The following is a 25,120-nucleotide window of genomic DNA, read 5'->3' as shown; positions in this document are numbered from 1 at the left end:
AAAGTCGGTAGCAATGTCACTAGTTGAAGTCATCTCTTCATCTTCTTCAATTTAATAGTCTTCTTCTCTTCCATGGTCAGCTCTAGCTTTGAGAGCAAGGTTGTGTGACGCTTCATGGTTGCGTGAGGCTTCATCAACACGGTTCATCACCATGAGCCTTTTTCCTGTCTTTTCCATGTTTTCATTGGCGGCCACATAGGAGACTAGATCATCGGAGTTCAGATCAGCACTCTTGGTAATGATTTGCAAGTTGAGTGCAAGGTTGTGTTGAATACATAATTTGGCTAATAGGTATTTATGGGCCAAATTAGTTTAAATGTGCATAGATAAATAAATGATTGACACATAAATTTGGATATGCTTTTTTATCTCTAAGTGCAGGCTTGACTATAGTCGAGTGCGGTTGCAACAATGGTGATCAACGGAAGCAAACTATTTACCAAATCATACGATACAAGTATGCAACAAGTGGTAGCTTGAGTATGGAGTTTTACAGGAACAGTTGTACCGAGGACAAATGGCATCAGATACCAGGCCGAAGGATTATTGGATTATGAATCAGCGTAAGGGCGAAGTGCAGCACGACAATTACATGGACGTTCATGGTTCAGTATGATTCATTAGTATCTGGCCGGAATATTTTATTATTTCTAGGTCTGAACGTATCTGATCTTGTTTGCAGCTGTTACATATTGATTTATAGATAGAATAGGCAGATATGATTCATATACGTGACAGCCGAACAAGGAAGGAAGGGCCTGGTTCGGTTTAGATTCCAGAGTTTTAACCGTGTACGTTAAGTCCCTACCGTGTCTACGCTAAGTCCTGCGTGCCTATAAATAGGCCACGGCCGATTGAGCAAAACCCCCGGCAATCGATCTATACCCAATAAAATACTTTACTGTTTTACGTTTTTTTTTTTATCTCTTTCTCTATCGTTTTTCGCCATGCCCTAGCAGCCCTAGGGTTTTGGTTCATCTTTGCCGTTTTGCGCTGAAAAGCGGTCGGTTCTCCTCCACGAAAGTGAGGCAATCTTTGTTGCTTTGCTCGGAAAGCAATCGTTCGTCGTCACGAAAGCACGACAACTATCCTGGTGTTGCGCGGCGATTTTTGCGTGCCAACACAATTGGCGACTCCGCTGGGGACGAAGCATCGAGCGGTCTCCAGCCCGTTCCTGCTACGTAGGGATCGTCATCAAGAGGCTGCAATCTACAACGGTAACATGAATTCTCAATATTTTTATGTTGATGCAAATAACTCTTATGTTGATGTTGCTAGATCCTATGATATGTGTACTACATCGGCTAGTCCTATTTCTTACCATGTGCAAATGCCGATGCAAAATAATCTACATGATTTAAATTCTTATACTTTTAGCAACATGCAACATGTATACTCGAATTCTCATGCATCGGCAACCCCAGAAGTTCATATGCCGATGAACAACGTGATGAGTTCAGTTAACCAATATGAAACACCCAATGCCATAAATTTCAATAACTTGCAAAATAGTGTTTCGCCCTTTTATTCATCGGCAAATAACTTGCAGTATGTTAGTTCACCTTCACACATGCCGATGGATGCAACAATTGACCATGTTACTACTAGCTGTTTGGGTAATTACTCTCAGCCTTCATATGCTACGCCTTATGTTAGTAACTTTTCAGCACCATATGCAACTGGAGATATTAATAATTCGGCTACTCACCTTCATAATGATTACAGCCGAATAATTGAAAGTTCAATTGGAGCTCATGTGCCTTCGTCTAATATTGTAGCATGTGATACACCCCCTACACAATTGCAGAGTTTCGGTAACACGCAGGTGTCATCGCCGAAACATACTGAGAGGTACGAGGAGCGATCATCAGAAGAGTGGAATGATATATATCTGAAATCTTGTGAAGATCTTGCAAAAAAGCTTGTTGAAGTCAGAGCTATGCAAGCCAACCAACAGAAAAAGGTTAACTCGGTCAGTACGACAAATTCGGCTAAGGACGGATTGGACAATACATGTGCCGAGTCAAATCAACACATCATGATCAACACGTCTATCAGGACCAACTTAGTTGAAGGTGATTTGGGTAAAGCTAAGTCGGATACACACGCCAAGTTTCTCAAACCGGTAGATACAAGTTTCATTGAGCAAGAACATGGTAAAAGTGAAAGCAGCCTGGACAACATCGTCGCCTTCACGCTCGAGGATCTATGTGAAGAAGATCGGCAAGCACTTGAATGGGAGCTTGAAGAATTGAAGGCCGAGAAATTAAGGCGGTATGTCAAGACAAGGAATGGGGTCGTCAAGAAGGTAGCTGCTCCGACTCCTTCCGATGCGTTTGTCACCGAGGTAAAAATGTCAACTGAAGAAATTTCTAATCTAATTGATGTGTCCGTAGCTAGTGAGTGTGATTCTGAGATGAAAAATACAGCAAGGCCAATTACTCACACATTATCTCGTAGAATTGAAGAATTAAATGAACGGCTTAATATAGATATTCAAAATAGTCTAGCTCCTCTTGTTCGCTCATTATTTCTGGAAATCAAAGATGACCCTTCCAAGAAAAAGCCAATGCCTTCAGGAAGTAGCGAATTGATTAATTTGCCTAGTAATACATATGCATATGGTGCATCGGCTAATGTTCAGCCCCAGATCCCTTTAAATAACAACCTAGATGGCCGGAACTATGATAGATGTTCAACCAATAATTTTATATCTAGTGTTGCTACTCATATTGTTTCAACTGCGGTTTCGCAAAATAACAGCAGCAATGAAAGAAGTGTAGAATTTAATTCTAATTTGCAGTTTCCTAGTTATCAAACAATAGCATACAATACAACACCGTTGCAACATGTTGATAGAGGGGTTCAGTACAAGTCGATACTAGATTCATATTTAGATCGGTCCCCGCAGCAAACGTCGGATGCTCAAAATTCTTTGTCGGAGGTGCAATCGTCCATTGCTGAGGGACGATTGACATTTACAGAAGGATCTAAGATGAATCTCGATAGTGGTCCTAGTTCAATCAAGGTGACCGGCTTTGAGAACAAGAAAATACTTATTCAATTGGATCAGGCCGAATCTACTAAAGGGAAAAATGTTGTCATTGATGATAATGCTGCACCAAGGATGATCAAACCGAAAATTCAAAAAGTAGGAGTGCAGAAAGTCGATGAAAGCAAGAGAAAACAAGCTCCAAGACCAAAGCCGACTGTTAAACATATGTTGGACAAATACACTTCGCGCAAGGCCAGCAAGGTGTTTAGTCGGCTTGGAGGTACTAAATGTTTTAGGTCTCCTACTCGACCTGGGGGGCATAAGCACTGGCAAGAAAATTTGTATAACCAACAGCCTTATTTTCAAGTGGCGCCGACATATTGGGGATACCGGCCTCCTATGTATCTACAATATCCTCCATGGACCTTTAGTCACTGGACGCCGTATCCTACAAGGCTAAATGGTAATTTTCAACTGAAGTATATTGCACGGAGGCCTATATTCAGACCACACTTGCATGAGAAAAGGGTTCCGTTTAAGCATGAAACTAGACCACGTGCCTTTGTGATTCGTGGTCACGAGGAGCCAACTTTGGGATTTTTCAGTCCGCGCGGGAGACGTGGTGTCGGTGATAAAAGTTACAAGGGTGGCCGCAAGTTCGTGTGGGTACCGGTGATTCCTGCTGAACTTAAGGCTAGTGCTACAGTCGTGAGTAAGTGTGGAAGAAATTTAAATGGTACTGATGCTGATCATGGTTTGAAACCTGGAGGACAAAAAATAGCTGCCGGTGTCATTGGTGTACCACAGCAGCAAAAAGCATCTGTTCTGGTTCAAAATGAAGTTACATTGGAGCTTAGCTTGGAAAACAAAGAAGACAGTATAAGCCATGCAGAAAATACTGTTATGCACAATGGAGCTAAGCCTAGCTGCACTAAGAATATTGCAAAGAAAGGTACTGGCCAAAATGCTTTTGTGACACCTAATCTGCAGACTTCAGAGAAGGTCGTTGTACGTCCTTGTACTAGTGACTCAGCTCAAGCATCCTCTTATCTATGTGCGAGAAGCAGCAGGAAATGTAATCAGAAGAGAAATATTTCGGCCAAGGACAAACTGTTAGTCCCAAAAACTGCAATACATCAGCACTGGCCGAGAAACTGCGACGTCAATGAAGTTGGTTGTAGTTCTGTTCAAGGAAAATCTGCTAGTACAGAAGCAAAACCAGCAAAAAATATACTCGTTGCATCCTCTAGTACAAATACAACTAAGAAATCTGAATCGGCTAGCATACATGCCGTTTCAGCTAGTTTTTGTCGAAAGGTTGTAAAGTCTAGTACAAGCACATCTACACAACGTTGTGATTCAACCAGTAGGAGCGGCCAGAAAATTATAGCTAGTAACGTATTTGATGAGCACAGAGTATTTTCGGGCAAGCAGGGAATATTTACCCCACAAACAGTAGCATGCCAGTACAGACCGAGGAACTCGGGGGGCAACAGAATCATGTCAGTTGCGGCAGGAACTAAATCAAGGCTTCAGTGGTGCCCGACGGGACTCACACATACTCAGAAACGTCGGGTACAACGATTGCGAGTATTGGAGATGAGAGAATGGTTAGGTGAGAAGTGGCGTGATGAATGGTTTAATCAAGATAGACCAATAATGCATACGAAGAGGATATATGGAGAAAGTACATCATTTCATATCTAAGCTGTAGCTTACTCGAAGCCGAGAATCGGTACGTGTTTACTGAAAAATTATGCGTGTCTTTATATTATACATGTACCAATTTTCGGCATTATCTACTTTTTAGTATATATGTGCAAACTTGCCAGCCGACATGTTAACTATTTATATCACAACAACCGATTCCTAGTGATAGGATTAGAAAATTGGCTTATGTAGCAGTAGAATATGATTTAGCAATAAAATCGATGTGTGCTATGAAAGGTCAAGTTATCGCCGATTTTACTATTGATTATAGGATTAAGGATGAGGAAAATACTGATTATGTTAGTGTATGCCCATGGAACCTTTATTTTAGTGGATCGGTTTATAGAGATGAAGAAGACGTCAGCAGTATATTAATTTCACCTAACATTGTAGTTTATGAAACATCGGTCTGTTTAGATTCGCTTATAGTAGTATGATAAAATAAAAGCGAATTTCAGTGTTCTTATTTACAGATTACTATTTGGACCGATGTTCAGATATAATTAAGCTTCTAGATACATTCACTATTTATCATATACCTAGGAAAGAAATTTCTAAAGCTTATTGCCTAGAACAGCAAGCATCTGGTCTTTACGTTGGCAAAGAAACAAAAAAGTTATACTAAAGGGACCGATGCTGGCTGTTGTTGAGAGTGAAACCAGCATGATAGTGTGAGTTTAGTGCATGGTGCAGCTGTTACTGTTACTGTGTCAGTTCAACAGCAACAACTAGCAGTACATAGCAAGCATAATTCGGTACCTGATTCACAAACAACCGAATTATCAAATAGTTTCGAACCATGTGATTGCAGTTTTTCCTTTAGTTAATTATTTAAAGGGTTCAAGTCAAACTAGAATTCAAAAATTCGGCAAGCAGCTTTAAGATATATACTTTTGTTGAATGGCTAATTGTACTGCCGAACTATACATGGTTTGATGTTGAAGTTCTTGGATTTTGATCAGTAGAGATTAGCTATGTGTGAAGTTCATGAAGCAATAATCACAACACATCTGTCGGCGTATGAGATGCTATGGCTATTAAGAGAACGAGTTTTTATTTGCCGACATTGTTAAAAAATCCTTATCAATACTAAAAAGAGTATGAAGTACTCAAACTAAATATAGAAAATTCGGCCAATGGTCGCCGAGTTGGAAAGGCCCATATAGAGCTGTATACGTTCCTAGAAATCCATGTTTGGTATAATCCTTGCAGGGAGAGTTTTCCAAAGTTCTCAGTGAAAAATATTTGAAGAAGTATTATCATATCATGTGGATGTAGGCTTGATGATACTATGGCCGATATTCTATTTGAAATATCGCCCTAAGGAATTATGGCCGATGAGAAGCAAAAAATTGGCCGATGTGTTCTTAAACACCGCCCTAATGGCTGGTGAAGTTATTGGCATCGTACTAAGGTATTGCAGATGTGTTTTTGGTCAAATAAATCGTACCAAAAACAGGGGGGCATGTGTTGAATACATAATTTGGCTAATAGGTATTTATGGGCCAAATTAGTTTAAATGTGCATAGATAAATAAATGATTGACACATAAATTTGGATATGCTTTTTTATCTCTAAGTGCAGGCTTGACTATAGTCGAGTGCGGTTGCAACAATGGTGATCAACGGAAGCAAACTATTTACCAAATCATACGATACAAGTATGCAACAAGTGGTAGCTTGAGTATGGAGTTTTACAGGAACAGTTGTACCGAGGACAAATGGCATCAGATACCAGGCCGAAGGATTATTGGATTATGAATCAGCGTAAGGGCGAAGTGCAGCACGACAATTACATGGACGTTCATGGTTCAGTATGATTCATTAGTATCTGGCCGGAATATTTTATTATTTCTAGGTCTGAACGTATCTGATCTTGTTTGCAGCTGTTACATATTGATTTATAGATAGAATAGGCAGATATGATTCATATACGTGACAGCCGAACAAGGAAGGAAGGGCCTGGTTCGGTTTAGATTCCAGAGTTTTAACCGTGTACGTTAAGTCCCTACCGTGTCTACGCTAAGTCCTGCGTGCCTATAAATAGGCCACGGCCGATTGAGCAAAACCCCCGGCAATCGATCTATACCCAATAAAATACTTTACTGTTTTACGTTTTTTTTTTTATCTCTTTCTCTATCGTTTTTCGCCATGCCCTAGCAGCCCTAGGGTTTTGGTTCATCTTTGCCGTTTTGCGCTGAAAAGCGGTCGGTTCTCCTCCACGAAAGTGAGGCAATCTTTGTTGCTTTGCTCGGAAAGCAATCGTTCGTCGTCACGAAAGCACGACAACTATCCTGGTGTTGCGCGGCGATTTTTGCGTGCCAACAGGTTGGTGTCTTCTTGCTTGACTGCAATCATAGCAATGACCTTGGACTTTATGAATGCTTCATTCATCTCGAAGCCGTCATTGTACTTCTCAACTCCAACTCCAAGTCCCTTGACCCTCACTCTAAGAGCACCAAGCCTTGCATAGGCATCGGCCACTGATTCTCCTTCTCTTATCATGAACATGGTGGCCTCTTGCTTTGCTGACTCGTAAAGAGCTGATTGGATCAAATCGGTTCCCTCTTGGAGTCAAAGATGCCATTAGGGTTTCCTAGGGTTTCTTCCCTTGTAAGCCACCCTCTCCCCTATATAAGGAGGGGGAGCATCCCCTTGTGCGGGTACGTGATAATAGAGAGAGAGCTGTTACGAGAGAGCAGTAGAGAGATAGTGCTTGTACTGTACATCTTCAACCTCTGGCCAAGGCCAAGTTCATCAATAAGATATCGGTATTCCATCCGGATTCCATCCTTGTGTTACCAAAACCCTCCCCCGAATCCTCTAGCGCACATTCATCCCCAATCTTAGCCATCCTATGGCATCTGTCTGTTCACCACGACGACAGTTGGCGCCCACCGTGGGGCCAGCAGCTGCGCTTGCTGGAGTACACATTCGGGCGGGCCTCCTCACCATCGCCGGCGAGCGTGTCGTCACCGCGCTGGTCGACCGCGTCCTCGCCATGGACTTCATCAACGACAACACGGGCTGCTTCGCCAATGGAGGTAAGTTCCCCAAGAACGGCCGCGTCATCGAGTTCGGGAGCTTCCGCGTCTACTACGGCACCGTCCCCGAGCGCCAGTGCCTCTCGCCGGTGCTGGTAGCTCCGGACCCGCCAAGGTCTGCGCTTCACAGCGGCCATGCTGCCGGTAGCGTCGAGGTGCTGGTGGTTGGTGCGGCTGACGCTGGCAAGGGAGCTGTGACGGAAGGCGCAGGACAGACGAAGTCCACGCGCACGGCCAAGCCGCCGATCGAGCGCAACCAGGAGGTCACGGGTGCATCTACATCGCCACCGGAGACTCCTCTCCAAGCGGCCATGAGCGTGCTGGCGACACCCATCGCGCAGAACATCGACTCGGCAGCGGCTCAGGCGGAGCTGGAGGCGCAACGGCAGAAGCTGCTCTCCGGCAGCGCGGACATCATCCGGGCGCAGCGCGAGCTGAACCTAACCCTACGTGAGTATAACGCTGCCCATGGCTTTGGTTCTGTTAGCGCTCAGGCTGCTAGAGTACCGGAAAACCGGCTTAGAGCTCGCAATCTAGATCAGGATCTGCGTAAGGAAGTTCTTGCCGGAAAAAGCACCTCTGCATCGCTGAGCATCGTAGAGAAACCTAAGTACATCAGTCTGGATAAAACCATAAAAGCTGCTAGAGCTGCAGTAGAGCTGTGTGAATCACTTACCGGAGATGCTTTAGCAAAATAGCAAGATCGTGTTAGGGAGTTGCTTGACATGATTGAGCAGCAAAATGCTGAGCAGCTTCCTAAGGTGAAAAAAGCCGCGGCTTCAAAATCTGTGCGTTCTACAAAGAATGCCGGAAGCAAGTCCCATGGGCAGGCATCGTCCCCCCATCCGGACAGAAGAAAAGAAAAAGAGATGAATGCGCAGCAGATGACTGTGTATGATCCGGTGTTAGCCGGAAAACAACAAGCCGGGGGACATGAGGCCGGAAGAAAAAGCCAAGTGGCAGGTCAAGGCTATGCCGGAAATGGCTATGCCGGAAATGATTACGCCGGTAGAGGTGAAACCGGGCAAAATTATCGTGCACCAAGAGCTGCTTATGTTGAGGAGGATCAACCTCCACCGAGGTACCAGCAGGCAAGAGCCGCGGTACCGGAACGATACGATGAAGCTGATTCAGGAACTGAAAGAGTTGTAGCCTACCGGAACCCTTTGGGGGAACGGCTAGGAGAGATATGCCTACCAAACCAGGATGCAAGGCACAGGCTGGATATGGTGCACTTGTCTGAAATGATCGAGGCAGAAGGTCCTCCGGGTCCAAAATGCTTTGGTCCACGGATCATGAAAGAGGAACCACCGGTTCGCAACTTCCTGTTGCCCCGTGACACAAAAACATACGATGGCACCACTAAGCCGGAAGACTGGCTTGCGGATTATGTAACCGCAGTGTACGTCGCTGGCGGCGGAGGAACCGTTGCCGGTGGAGGAAACCGGCGCTGGGCTGTGAGAATTGTACCATCTTTCCTGGTAGGACCGGCACGCATCTGGCTTAACAATTTGCCGGCTGGGAGTATCAATGGTTGGCTAGATTTTGAGGAAGCTTTCGTAAGAAACTTCAGCAGTACCTACCGGAGGCCAAACAGGCCGCATAAGCTCGCTTTGTGCGTGCAGCGCTCCAATGAAACAGACCGGGATTACCTGACCCAGTGGAACTCCATAAGAAACTCTTGTGAAGGAGTAATCGAGGCACAAGCCATTGCTTGGTTTTGCAATGGATGCAGAAGAGGTTCACCGCTGTGGCAAAAGCTGCAGAGAAACATGCCGGCAACTTTGGCAGAAATGATACGTGTGGCAGATAGCTACGCATTGGGAGACCCAATGCAACCGGCAGTACAAGCTGAACCGGCGCAAACGAGCAAACCACGCCAAGAGCAGTACCGGGATAACCGACACAACAAAAGAAGGGAAGATTTTCCGGATAGAAGGTACGGATAGCAAGTGGCCACGGTGCAGGACAATCCCGGCACCAGCGGGAGCCAGAGGCAAAAAACCGGATCGCAGCCGTGGGCGGGTCCTAAAAAACAATGGGTTGAAAAGAAGCCATGGGGAGAGAAAAAGAACTGGCAAGAACATGCAAAATACGCGATGGAAGCAGCAATGGAGCAACCATGCCGGTGGCACACTCCGAATCCGGCAAAACCGGCAAACCATTTGATGAAAGATTGTACTTGGACCAAGTACCTGATGTTGAAAGGAGTGGTAAAAGATGCTCATGCACAAGGATGTACTACGATACTGCCACCATCGCAAGATCTTTTGCAGCAAAAGTTACCACCACCACCTCCGCTTACCGGAGCAAACGCTCTACCGGTACAGCCTCAGCCAAACCGGCAGCAGTACCAACAAGTTCATCAGGTGGAAGATCGTGATAGGCAACCGCCTCCACCGACACCTTTGGGCCGGAATGTTTATGAGGATCCGGACATGTGTTGCGTTGTGTTCGTTACTGAGCCAACAGACCGGCAAAGTATGCATCGCCGTTCCATGGAGGTGAATGCAGTTATGTCGGCAGTTCCAAAGTACATGCTGTGGTCAGATCAGGAGATTGTCTGGTCGTTCAGGGATCACCCAAAGATAATGCCAAATCCGGGTGGCTACGCTCTTGTTGTGGACCCAATCATGCAGGGGCCAACGACTCGAGTCCGGTTCAGCAAGGTGCTGATAGACAATGGGAGTAACATAAACATTATGTACCGGCACACTATGCACACGCTGGGAATAACAGAGAACATGTTGCAACCAACTCACACCACTTTCCACGGAATCGTTCTGGGGCTATCTTGTGCGCCCATGGGAAAAGTCCGGGTGGATGTATCGTTTGGAGGACGCGACAATTGTCGGGTGGAAAATCTTCTGTTCGAGGTGGTGGACCTAGAGAGCCCTTACCATGCGCTGCTGGGGAGACCGGCATTGGCAGCGTTCATGGCCTCAACTCATATGGCGTATCTCAAGATGAAGATGTCGGCACCTCGTGGACCCTTGACTGTGGTGGGAAACTATAAGATCTCACTGGAAACCACTTCCGCTGGATCAAATCTGGCTAAATCGCTGGTGATTGCAAAGGAAAAAAGAAGGATGCAAACTGCAGTTGCGCTGGCTCAGTCCTCACGGCTGAGCTTAGCGGCAATGAGCGGAAGCTTGGGTTCACCGGCATTCAAGCCGACCAAGGAAACAAAAGATATTGTGCTAGACCCGGCCTACCCTGAGCGTACCGTTCGTATCGGTGCCGGTCTCAGTGAGGCATAGGAAAGCGCGCTCGTCAACTTCCTCCGTGAGAATCGGAATATCTTTGCCTGGTCTACTGATGACTTGGTAGGTGTTCCGAGGGAGTTGGCTGAGCACTCTCTGAATGTTCGGAAGGATGCAAGGCCAGTAAGACAACCCTTGCGCCGGTTCGCTGAAGACAGGAGAAAAATCATTGGATAAGAGGTGACAAAGTTGTTGGTTTCATCATGGAGGTACTGCATACCGAGTGGCTAGCCAATCCGGTGCTGGTCGAGAAGAAAAAAGAGGAAGACCCCAAAGCTCCAAAGGTGTGGCGCATGTGCATCGACTACACCAACCCGAACAAGGCTTGCCCGACAGATCCTTTCCCTTTACCCTGGATCGATCAAGTGATTGATTCTACTGCTGGCTGTGAACTGTTGTCTTTCCTGGATGCTTACTCCGGTTTCCACCAGATTCCCCTAAAAAAGGAAGATCAAATAAACACTGTGTTCATTACCCCGCACGGGGCTTATTGCTATGTCATTATGCCTTTCAGTTTGCGCAACGCTGGTGCAACGTACCAGCGCTGTATGCAAAAGTGTTTGTTTGATCAAATCGGAAAAAATGTGCAAGTCTATGTGGACGACGTTGTGATAAACACTAAGGTCAAGGAAACCTTGATCGATGATCTGAGGCAAACATTTGACAATCTAAGAAGGTTCCGGATGAAACTCAATCCGGCAAAATGCACCTTTGGTGTTCCTGCCGGCAAACTGCTTGGTTTTCTCGTATCAAGCCGGGGTATTGAGGTTAATCCGGTAAAGATCCGGGCCATCGAAAGAATGACTATACCACAAGATCTCAAAGATGTGCAAAATTTTACCGGTAGCTTGGCATCGCTAAGCCGGTTCATGAGTAGGTTGGGGGAAAAGGCCCTGCCACTCTATGCTTTGATGAAAAAATCTGATACCTTCGTCTGGACCCCTCAGGCAGACGCAGCGTTCAAAGAGCTAAAAACAATGCTGGCAACTACGCCGGTACTGGCTTCGCCTTTGGAAAGGGAGCCCATGCTGTTGTACATAGCAGCAACGAACCGGGTTGTAAGTGTGGTGGTTGTGGTAGAAAGAGAAGAGGAGGGAAAAACCGTGCAGAGACCGGTATACTACCTGAGCGATGTGCTCTCCCTCTCAAAACAAAACTACCCTCACTTCCAGAAAATGACCTACGGCGTGTTCATGGCCGCCACAAAGCTCAAGCACTATTTTGAAGAACACCCCATGAAGGTGGTAAGCGAGGCACCCATTTCAGATATCATGTGCAACAAAGATGCTAGCGGCAGGATTGCCAAATGGGCGATTCAACTATCACCATATGTACCGGTGTATGAGAGAAGAGATGCCATAAAGTCACAAGCCTTGGCCGATTTTCTGGTCGATTGGGCAGAAATGCAGTACAAACCGCCGGAACAAAAGATAGAATACTGGAAGATGCATTTCGACGGATCCAAGCTCAAAGAGGGTCTAGGTGCCGGTGTCGAGGGTACTCCTCGGCAATGCCCTCCGATTGGGGCTTAGGGTTGATGGAATCCTGCAAGCTGACACGAGACATCGGTTCACAGACAAGCGGGGAGAGCGATTTACCCAGGTTCGGGGCCCTCGATGAGGTAAAACCCTTACGTCCTGCCTGTCTGATCTTGATTATGAAGATATTGGGTTACAATGGGGTTCCGAATAGTTCGGCTGAGATCTCGTCGAGAGGCTAAGTGTTACGATGACCTAGCTCTGGACTTTTGGTGGCTAAGATTGCTAAGATTGATTGTGTGTCTCGGCAGCCCCTCTCCTGGCCTTTATATAGGGGGCCAGGTCTCAAGAGGTCTAACCGAGTACGACTAGGTTTATATTAGTTTTAAATTTAATCTTTCCTTGTTCGGCTGCTTCCTTGTCTTGCCCGCCAAGGAATCTTCTGGTGCACCATCCAGGTGGCCCGTCTTGCCTCCAAGTGCCTTCATGGGCCTCCAACTAGATAATACAAGATAGGGCAATGTCGGTTACCTGAAGGGTAATGCCCACGTCAGTAGCCCCCGAGTGTCTAGCCGAACATATTTCGGGTAGAGACTGAAGCATGCCTCCTTTTAATGTTCTTCTCCTTGATTGTTCTTGTTCATCTTGAATCAGCATCGCCTTCTTCTGTCGGGTGCGCGTCAGCACTCCCGATGGGAGTAGTGTGGGGACCCCGGACTAGCTGTCCGAAATTCCCTGTTATGTATACAGTTCACGATCCCATGATCAGTGTGTCGTGAACACATAACCGAACTGATATCAAATTACACCATCCATTACAAAGCGGAATAATAAAAATTACAATGCGGTCACATGACCAATAATTACATATAGCCTCGAAGGGCCTAACTTAATCATCAGAGTAGCGGAATCACATCAGCAGCGTAGAGCCCGAGTCATCTGCCTTAACCCTACAGGCAACTGACTGGGAGAACGTTCCTAGCTCACATAGACGTCATCCAATCCTTCTTCATTTGTCGAATTCCTCCAAGTCTGGCCAAGTAAATAGCCAGGGACAAAGCCGTGAGTACATTTGGAATTGTACTCGCAAACCATCAAGAAGGTACTTTGCAAGAGTGCAAGATAACAAGTGCTAATCTAGATGACAAGAGGGAAGAACTAATTTCTCTTGTGGAAATAGCATGTAGAAGAGAAGTAGTTTCTCTTGTGGATGTAGCATGAGAAAGAGAAATAGTTTCTCTTGTGGATGTAGCATCCCAACATCACAGTTGAAGGGGACACTAAGAAGATCCTATGACATCTCTATATCTTTGTTGAAGAAGATACATCAAAAGAGTTCTACAACATAAAACACTAGGATGGGAGTAACCCAGTTTATTTCCTTTCCGACCATCTCCAAATGGTCATCACAACTTTCCAGTACCTTCCCGGTACTCCGAAAACAAGTTCCTTCGTTTCCTTTGTCAAACACTTTCATAAAACAAAACTCTTTAGGCTAAGCAACAGCCATTCCAACCGTCCATGACCGCGGACATGGCTATTCGAATAGATTTGACTCTGCAGAGTTTGCACACTTTCCCCACAAGATCCGCGAGTTCATCATGTGGGCATCATCCCCGCATATCAACTATGCCATGACAAAAACTCGGACATAGCCTTTCGCCTATTCGTCTTAGCACGGGATCCTACCCTATGGAGTATGTACCTCCCCGGCACCGTGGCAGCTCACCTCACTTTGAGCGTGGCTCCACCGCCAAGCCAGGAGACCCATAGTGTCTTCCGGACGGGTCAGCCCCGAAGGCCTCCCGTTATACTATTGTCTCCACCAACGACAATCTGGATTCAGGGGTAACCTTACCCTTATATAGTTGTGCGGTGTCCCATGTTAAGAAGAACAAACTACGAGCTAAGCCCCGTCCCACTCCAGGGTAATGTGGTTGCGCGGGTTAATTGTCACGGGTGAATACTTAGACGCCAAAGTTTTCGAAAACAAGATTTTCTTTCCAACCATCTTTGCCAAGATCCTTTCCTTTCATAAACACACACTTGGGTAAGTCCAACTCACCCAAGGTTTTCAAGGTATTTTTCCAACGGGGTTCCCAACCTATAGTTTTATGAAGGAACTAAGAGTAACAATGACATGATGCTAGCCATCATACCACTAAGGGGATGATAATTGAGGTGTTAAGGGGATCATACATACTTAGGATAAGCATGTATAGGGACAACATAATTAAGATGATTCAAATAGGGGTCATGATGGTAATCATCATACCACTAAGAAGATGACAACATGGATATGGTCAAGGGGGCATACATGCTTAGGGTAAGCATGCATAACATCAACAAGGGGGTTCACATACTTGGGAGCAAGTATGCAAAGCATCAACAAGGGGTTCAACATACTTTGGGAATAAGTATGCATAGGGTAGAGGACCAAAAATCACACATGATACAAGGAACCAAGTATATAATGGAGCAATGAGCACAACAAGAAGGATAAATAGCAAGAGATCAAAAGATGGCTTGCCTTGGTTGGCTTGTTTGTCCCTCGACTTCTCCAACTCCATCAAATAAGACTTCCAACAATATAAATAAAATCCTCGTCCGATTCCACTTCTTCTTCTCCGAATTTGTTCGCATCTAACGCCGGAAAATATAAGAGGAACACAATCAACACATTGCACCAACAAAACAAACATGCAACAATCAACAATCAATAGCTAACCACTCTACTAAGGGCTAACATACAAAGGACTTGTAGTTATTTCAAAAACAACTTTTGAAAAAGAAACCAATTTATTTTACTTAACAAAGGTATGAGAGTATCAAAAATAAGCAAATACCTCTATGGGTATTACCAAGGCACAAGTTATATACCCCCTGGTAGATAACACCTTCAAGGAGACAAGTGAATTGGTTTTGCCTCAAAAACATCCATCTTTTATTTTCAAACATTTTTGGAAAGGCACAAATCATTTTTTTCCTATTCTATTTTGCTTGCACAAATACTACCCAATACTAGGAAGTAAACAATATGCCACACCATTTTGAAAACTTAAACGAAACAACAGAGCTTGGTTTAATCTTGGGAGGTTTTGTTTGCCAAGAATAAAACACAGGTTGGCTACTTTTTAAACAAAGTGATGGCAAGGGTTTGATTAACTCAAAGAGATTTTCAAATACATCAATGCATGTGACACACATATACTTGTAAACAGAGACAAAATTTCTTGAACAGAGACTAAAAGCATTTTTCCTAGATGGCCAGTAACAAAACAAGGTCAAAACAATTGGATTCATCCAAAAATATTAATCCTATAATTTTATAAATTACAAATACTAAACACGATGCAGTGATCATGTTTAATGTACTAAAATTCGTAAAAAAATCCTAAAAGTATGGGACCAGTGGCATTGGAAAGGTATTTAAATTTCTGATCTAATACAATTGGTTTCACTCAATTTGGGTTTGTAGAATTAGAGTTATTAACATTTTAGTGCCACTGGTTTTGGGGTCAATTTAACCAAGGTTTTAAATTTTTAAACGAACATAAGAGGGCGGGAAACTGCTGGGCCGCGCGGGGGTTTCATGTTGGGCCGGCCCAGGGATATTTCCAGGTGGAGGGAGAGGAAAAAAAGAAAAAGAAAAAGGGGCCAGCACTGGGCCCCGCATGCATGGGCCAGCGTGGCCTTTCGGCCATGCACGCGCACGGGGGACGTCCTCTTCCTCGCGACCATGCTCACTGGTGGATGGAAGAAAATGGCTGGGGCGGGGCGGAGGTTCACCTTGGGGCGGCGGTGGTCGACGGTGGAGCTCCGGCGAGTGGCGGCGCGTCGAGGAGTGCCTAGGCGCGCGTCCAGGGAGGCTCGGTAGAGGCTCTCTCCTCCACGGTAGCTTCTCCCGGCATCGTCCTCTTGCAGCGGCGTTCGGGCGGATGGCGATGGGGGCGGTCTCCGGCGGACCTGGGCAGCGCAGAGGTGAGTGTTAGGAAGAGGAGAAGAAGGTGAGCGTCGAGCCATGGAGGGGAGGGAGGAACGAGGCCGGGGCGAGCGTGGTTTTCACCGCCACCTTGCGGTGACCATCCATGGTGGTGACCATGCCGGCGTGCAGCGACCAGGGGAGCGCTCTGGCGCCTCTTGCGCGGACTCTGGGAGGTGGATAGGAGCGGGGTGGTGTGTAGAAATAGTGGAAGGGGCGGCTTCTATAGCCGAGCAGGAGGCAGCAGGCGGGGGCAGGCGGTGACCACGACCAATGGCGGGCATGGCGTGGCTTCTACAAGGTAGGGCGGGCCTCGGGACTATGCACATCGGGCAGAGGGATGAAAAACGTCTCACTAGTGCGGCCTCGGGGGCTGAGGCGCTGGCTGCCGTGCTAACCAAGAATGTGGTGACAACCGTGAGACATGGAGAGAGGAGGGGACTAGGGTTGGCTAGAGCTGTAGGGTAGGGTGCAGGGATTGCATGGGTTCATGTATCTTGTGCTGGAGGATGGAGGAGAGGGCTGCAGCAAGATCTCCCAAGATTTGGACGTGTCATGCATTGCTTTCTCATTTATTCTCCTCCTCCTTCCCCATAAAGCTATCATCAAGGATAAGCTGATGTAGCTGCGGCCTAGGTTGACCTAGGATGGGTGCAGGTGGGTGCATGCCATGGTGTCCTTTGGTGGAGAAAGATGGAGAGAAAGAGGTGGGATGGTATGAGCATGTGCCAAAGTTGGCATGGCCAGCCTCCTCTCTTGCTAAGCAAGACTAGCTCACATAAGGGCCAAGTGACCATGTAGGTCTTCCAAGATGGAATGTTGATTGTGGGTTAAAAGATGGTCTAGCAAGGTTAAAAATAGATGGTGAGGAAGGTGACCCTAATATGTCAAAGATAAAGAGGGTACCAAATTAACAACTCATGAGGTCAAGGTGATGATGGTGAACAATATATGAGTGAGAGGTGGTTGAAGAATATAAGTTTTTATCTACACTTCGAAAATAAAAGGGAGGGTCCTCATTAATAAGAGAGTTGATCAAATTTTGAATAGGGTTTGCAATGATCTTGCCTTTTGAAATCTCTTTTTTTTTTCTAAAGAGACAAGAATATAATTTTAAACAAATTTGGTCTACTTGCATAACAAGGCATAGTATAGTTTTCTCCAAGCTATATGATTTAAAAGGTGCAAGGATGGCACGTGTACCAAAGCCATGTACTTAAAAGAAAGAATAAAATAGATAATTTTATAAAAAGTATTTTTGAGTTGAACAAGGTAGGAAGTAAAAGACCACCCACATTTCCTATTTTAAAAAGATCTGAGAAGCTTTGATAAAACTAGGATTAGTTTTGTAGTGAAAATTAGAGAAGAAATCTTAAATAGGATTTTTGGTAAATAAAATGTTTTGGGAGAAGTGATCTCAAGGGTAGAGGGTGGCTTCATAATGTAGCTACCATATTCACTCTTGGTTTATGGAGATTAAACTTGAAATAAAGATAAACAAAAGATAAAAGTTGAAAATGGGATCTAGTGGTGCAACATTGGATAGTGTATAAGATCAAGTTGAAAATATAGGTTGCAAGGGTATTATGGGACATGCAATACGTGGAAGTTGTAGAGGGTGTCACATAGATGAGATCCATGCATTGAGGTCATTAATAACAATTGTGGGTGCTTAGATATCAACTGCCAAAGTTTGAACTTTTTAAGCCTGCCAAAAACAGATTTTTGACTTGGCCTCAAAACAGACAAGGATAAATGAGTATAAGAGGGATTTGGTTGCAAGGACATGGTTGGGAAGTGCTAATGACAAGGTAGATCTAGGACCAAGTGTATTGCCTTGGATGACAAGAGGTAGCTTAATCCAGGGGCTCCAAAATGGGACCTGGTATCAGTTTTAGGACTTAGCCAAATATTTGAGGTCCTAGGGTTTTGTGACTAGGATAAGAGAAAAGGATGTAGTAAGAAGGATAACAACTCTTCCTAAGTCACACATGTGTTTTATTAGGTGAGTTGTTTGTTTTACCACTAGAGATGTTGTTCTTTGAGGTAGCTCAAAACAAAACTCAACAAGCAAAACAAGACAATTCATCTACCAATAGATCAAAACAATTCATTAACAAACCGATCAAGGCAATTCATCTTAATTAGTTTGCTGAAAAAGTTTTTGTTCCCCCTAATTTTTGTACTCAAGACAACTAAACAAGGTTGAAAAAGTTGGGGTGTGACAGATCTTCCACCCTTAAAATAATCTCGTCCCGAGATTACTAAGCGTAGTTCTAGAGGGGTCGCAAGTTTTAACTAAAGTTAGACTCCATTCTTCTGTAGGTGTGCAGTTGTCGAGAAGGTCGTAGCTTCAGCTTCTGAGAGTCACGGTAGATTCTGGCCGAGAGCAAGCTTCGTGATGAGGTAGACTACTCCAAGCAGGTGTTAGATCTGACGCTTCTTAAAGATCCTAGCGAGGGTTCAGGATGTCTAAGGGAGTTAGTGTACCCCAATGGTACTTTAGCAGGGTTGAAAACTTTTTAGAGTTAGCTTAAAATTTAGTGGAAGACGAAGTCTTCCACCCTTAAAATTGTTTATCGGGGGAGGGGTTTGAAAACTCCAAGCTTCGGCCACGGGTCTTGTCGGTGCTTTCGAAGAAGTCATTGATCTCATGTCTTGAGTTGAAAACATCTTCAGGGGGCGATGTACAATCCACCGCTTCAAGGAGAGTTAACGCATCCCAAGTTTCCAACGGTGTTTTAGAAAGGTTGAAGATTTTTGGGTTAGCTCCAATTTTTAGTGGAATACGAGGTCTTCCACCCTTAAGATTTTTCATTGGGCTTTTGGAAAAACTCAAAGCTTCTGCCTTGTGGTACTGTCTGGGGCTTCTGAATAAGTCATCGATCTTCCGCATTCAGTTGAAGAATCTTCGGGGGAAACATGCAGACCACAACTTCAAGAGGCACTCAAGGTGTTAACTAAACCGTTTGGGACGCGCGGTGAGTTAGTAAGTCGACGAGACGCCTGGTTGGTATCCATATGAAGCAGCAACTGAGGTCGTCGAAGACAATCTTGAGCTTGAGGGTCGGTGCTGACTTCTACTAGCTAAGTAGTTAGCGGGCAAACTACGCCTAAAGTCTTGAGTCTTGAAGTATCTTCAGGAGCTTCACTTGATGAGGAGCAGATGAACCATGTGATGCAGCTTGTCTTTGACGCTATTGTTTTCTCAGCTTGTTAGACGGTGTGTTAGAGGGTAGTCTTCAAGAAGATATCCTCGAGGTTTGTGCGATTATGCTCCAAGGTTAGTCCAAATTAGTATGTCTTCTCGCAGAGGTGCAGTCATTCTTGAAGGTATGGCTTCTTCTTTCTTGGCGTAGTAGAGATGCTCCAGCTGATCTTGAAGATAGTCAGCGTAGATAGGGGTCTGGGTTAGTTTTTCTGATGGTTGAAAAACAACTGCTAACGTGGTTATAGTTAGAGCCTTTCGTTAACCTATCCAACTAACTAGCAGTTAGCAATACATCGGCGAGGTAGGTGAGGGTGAAAACATCTTAGGGAGGCTTCCTATTCTGGGTTATCACACTAAGAGTATTTTTCAGGCCGAAGGATCAAGACAATCATACACACAACAAACAGATAAAGGTCACTCAAGGAAGCACACTAGGGAACTATAAGCAATCATCAAACCAGACATGGTACTCTAAGTACCCAGAAATTCCTAATGCGCGGGGGTAGCTCAATCAAAGCGATTGAGTTTGTCCTATCCATCCTATAGGTTTGGGGCTGGTCGCATATGTTGACGTCTTCATATCGTCAGCATCAGCTTCAACTTGGATCCTTGTAGCAGTTTGTGGTGAAGGGGCCGGGTGTTGAGTCGTTGATGTTGAGGCGGAGGAGAAAACTGTGTAGAACTTCTAGTCTCGATATCCCGGAAACATGAGGTCTTCGAAGAGGTAGCTGTTGAGGTGCTCCCGGAGTCGAGATCTTCTCGTTGCTGGCCTAAAAATTACTAGTCAAGAAACTGAGGACTTGATCCCTGACGACTACAAAAAGTGCATGTCCACGGATGAACAAGGTCAGCTCCTTGACATACTTTGTTGTCAACCAAAGACATGCCAATATCATCCCCATATGCATACGGATGAGTTGGCGTCCAACCTTCAATAGTTGTTGTTGGAGATACATGAGTCTTCCGGAAAGATTGATCCATCTTTAAGTTCGAGTCTCCGGTCTGAGTTGGGGACATCGTCCAATACCTAGTTTTGGAATAAGGTGAGGTAGTAGAGTCAAATTTTTTCAAATTCTTCGGAAATCAGAGAGTGAGGTAAGAATTTGAAGTTTTGACGGGATAAGAAAATTGGAAGCTATTCTTCCGTTTACTAAAGAGGGAATTTGATTTCTGGAAATAGTTTTTTCCAAGTACTAGTTTCCTAACTAACGTCCATGCTAACTAAGGTCTCCTAAAGTCAGGATAGCTCTGATACCAGCTCTGTGGGGACCCCGGACTAGCTGTCCGAAATTCCCTGTTATGTATACAGTTCACGATCCCATGATCAGTGTGTCGTGAACACATAACCGAACTGATATCAAATTACACCATCCATTACAAAGCGGAATAATAAAAATTACAATGCGGTCACATGACCAATAATTACATATAGCCTCGAAGGGCCTAACTTAATCATCAGAGTAGCGGAATCACATCAGCAGCGTAGAGCCCGAGTCATCTGCCTTAACCCTACATGCAACTGACTGGGAGAACGTTCCTAGCTCGCATAGACGTCGTCCAATCCTTCTTCATTTGTCGAATTCCTCCAAGTCTGGCCAAGTAAATAGCCAGGGACAAAGCCGTGAGTACATTTGGAATTGTACTCGCAAACCATCAAGAAGGTACTTTGCAAGAGTGCAAGATAACAAGTGCTAATCTAGATGACAAGAGGGAAGAACTAATTTCTCTTGTGGAAATAGCATGTAGAAGAGAAGTAGTTTCTCTTGTGGATGTAGCATGAGAAAGAGAAATAGTTTCTCTTGTGGATGTAGCATCCCAACATCACAGTTGAAGGGGACACTAAGAAGATCCTATGACATCTCTATATCTTTGTTTAAGAAGATACATCAAAAGAGTTCTACAACATAAAAAACTAGGATGGGAGTAACCCAGTTTATTTCCTTTCCGACCATCTCCAAATGGTCATCACAACTTTCCAGTACCTTCCCGGTACTCCGAAAACAAGTTCCTTCGTTTCCTTTGTCAAACACTTTCATAAAACAAAACTCTTTAGGCTAAGCAACATCCATTCCAACCGTCCATGACCGCGGACACGGCTATTCGAATAGATTTGACTCTGCAGAGTTTGCACACTTTCCCCACAAGATCCGCGAGTTCATCATGTGGGCATCATCCCCGCATATCAACTATGCCATGACAAAAACTCGGACATAGCCTTTCGCCTATTCGTCTTAGCACGGGATCCTACCCTATGGAGTATGTACCTCCCCGGCACCGTGGCAGCTCACCTCACTTTGAGCATGGCTCCACCGCCAAGCCAGGAGACCCATAGTGTCTTCCGGACGGGTCAGCCCGAAGGCCTCCCGTTATACTATTGTCTCCACCAACGACAATCCGGATTCAGGGGTAACCTTACCCTTATATAGTTGTGCGGTGTCCCATGTTAAGAAGAACAAACTACGAGCTAAGCCCCGTCCCACCTGTGGTAATGTGGTTGCGCGGGTTAATTGTCACGGGTGAATACTTAGACGCCAAAGTTTTCGAAAACAAGATTTTCTTTCCAACCATGTTTGCCAAGATCCTTTCCTTTCATAAACACACACTTGGGTAAGTCCAACTCACCCAAGGTTTTCAAGGTATTTTTCCAAGGGGGTTCCCAACCTATAGTTTTATGAAGGAACTAAGAGTCACAATGACATGATGCTAGCCATCATACCACTAAGGGGATGATAATTGAGGTGTTAAGGGGATCATACATACTTAGGATAAGCATGTATAGGGACAACATAATTAAGATGATTCAAACAGGGGTCATGATGGTAATCATCATACCACTAAGAAGATGACAACATGGATATGGTCAAGGGGGCATACATGCTTAGGGTAAGCATGCATAACATCAACAAGGGGGTTCACATACTTGGGAGCAAGTATGCAAAGCATCAACAAGGGGTTCAACATACTTTGGGAATAAGTATGCATAGGGTAGAGGACCAAAAATCACACATGATACAAGGAACCAAGTATATAATGGAGCAATGAGCACAACAAGAAGGATAAATAGCAAGAGATCAAAAGATGGCTTGCCTTGGTTGGCTTGTTTGTCCCTCGACTTCTCCAACTCCATCAAATAAGACTTCCAACAATATAAATAAAATCCTCGTCCGATTCCACTTCTTCTTCTCCGAATTTGTTCGCATCTAACGCCGGAAAATATAAGAGGAACACAATCAACACATTGCACCAACAAAACAAACATGCAACAATCAACAATCAATAGCTAACCACTCTACTAAGGGCTAACATACAAAGGACTTGTAGTTATTTCAAAAACAACTTTTGAAAAAGAAACCAATTTATTTTACTTAACAAAGGTATGAGAGTATCAAAAATAAGCAAATACCTCTATGGGTATTACCAAGGCACAAGTTATATACCCCCTGGTAGATAACACCTTCAAGGAGACAAGTGAATTGGTTTTGCCTCAAAAACATCCATCTTTTATTTTCAAACATTTTTGGAAAGGCACAAATCATTTTTTTCCTATTCTATTTTGCTTGCACAAATACTACCCAATACTAGGAAGTAAACAATATGCCACACCATTTTGAAAACTTAAACAAAACAATAGATCTTGGTTTAATCTTGGGAGGTTTTGTTTGCCAAGAATAAAACACAGGTTGGCTACTTTTTAAACAAAGTGATGGCAAGGGTTTGAATAACTCAAAGAGATTTTCAAATACATCAATGCATGTGACACACATATACTTGTAAACAGAGACAAAATTTCTTGAACAGAGACTAAACGCATTTTTCCTAGATGGCCAGTAACAAAACAAGGTCAAAACAATTGGATTCATCCAAAAATATTAATCCTATAATTTTATAAATTACAAATACTAAACATGATGCAGTGATCATGTTTAATGTACTAAAATTCGTAAAAAAATCCTAAAAGTATGGGACCAGTGGCATTGGAAAGGTATTTAAATTTCTGATCTAATACAATTGGTTTCACTCAATTTGGGTTTGTAGAATTAGAGTTATTAACATTTTAGTGCCACTGGTTTTGGGGTCAATTAAACCGAGGTTTTAAATTTTTAAACGAACAGAAGAGGGCGGGAAACTGCTGGGCCGCGCGGGGGTTTCATGTTGGGCCGGCCCAGGGATATTTCCAGGTGGAGGGAGAGGAAAAAAAAAGAAAAAGAAAAAGGGGCCAGCACTGGGCCCCGCATGCATGGGCCAGCGTGGCCTTTCGGCCATGCACGCGCACGGGGGACGTCCTCTTCCTCGCGACCATGCTCACTGGTGGACGGAAGAAAATGGCTGGGGCGGGGCGGAGGTTCACCTTGGGGCGGCGGTGGTCGACGGCGGAGCTCCGGCGAGTGGCGGCGCATCGAGGAGTGCCTAGGCGCGCGTCCAGGGAGGCTCGGTAGAGGCTCTCTCCTCCACGGTAGCTTCTCCCGGCATCGTCCTCTTGCAGCGGCGTTCGGGCGGATGGCGATGGGGGTGGTCTCCGGCGGACCTGGGCAGCGCAGAGGTGAGTGTTAGGAAGAGGAGAAGAAGGTGAGCGTCGAGCCAGGGAGGGGAGGGAGGAACGAGGCCGGGGCGAGCGTGGTTTTCACCGCCACCTTGCGGTGACCATCCATGGTGGCGACCATGCCGGCGTGCAGCGACCAGGGGAGCGCTCTGGCGCCTCTTGCGGGGACTCTGGGAGGTGGATAGGAGCGGGGTGGTGTGGAGAAATAGTGGCAGGGGCGGCTTTTATAGCCGAGCGGGAGGCAGCAGGCGGGGGCAGGCGGTGACCACGACCAATGGCGGGCATGGCGTGGCTTCTACAAGGTAGGGCAGGCCTCGGGACTATGCACATCGGGCAGAGGGATGAAAAACGTCTCACTGGCGCGGCCTCGGGGGCTGAGGCGCTGGCTGCCGTGCTAACCAAGAATGTGGTGACAACCGTAAGACATGGAGAGAGGAGGGGACTAGGGTTGGCTAGAGCTGTAGGGTAGGGTGCAGGGATTGCATGGGTTCATGTATCTTGTGCTGGAGGATGGAGGAGAGGGCTGCAGCAAGATCTCCCAAGATTTGGACGTGTCATGCATTGCTTTCTCATTTATTCTCCTCCTCCTTCCCCATAAAGCTATCATCAAGGATAAGTTGATGTAGCTGCGGCCTAGGTTGACCTAGGATGGGTGCAGGTGGGTGCATGCCATGGTGTCCTTTGGTGGAGAAAGATGGAGAGAAAGAGGTGGGATGGTATGAGCATGTGCCAAAGTTGGCATGGCCGGCCTCCTCTCTTGCTAAGCAACACTAGCTCACATAAGGGCCAAGTGACCATGTAGGTCTTCCAAGATGGAATGTTCATTGTGGGTTAAAAGATGGTCTAGCAAGGTTAAAAATAGATGGTGAGGAAGGTGACCCTAATATGTCAAAGATAC

This window comes from Lolium perenne, chromosome 1, assembly GCF_019359855.2.
Source record: "Lolium perenne isolate Kyuss_39 chromosome 1, Kyuss_2.0, whole genome shotgun sequence".
Lineage (NCBI taxonomy): Eukaryota > Viridiplantae > Streptophyta > Magnoliopsida > Poales > Poaceae > Lolium > Lolium perenne.
The sequence above is the reverse complement of the archived record's forward strand: the minus strand, read 5'-3'. Positions refer to the sequence as shown.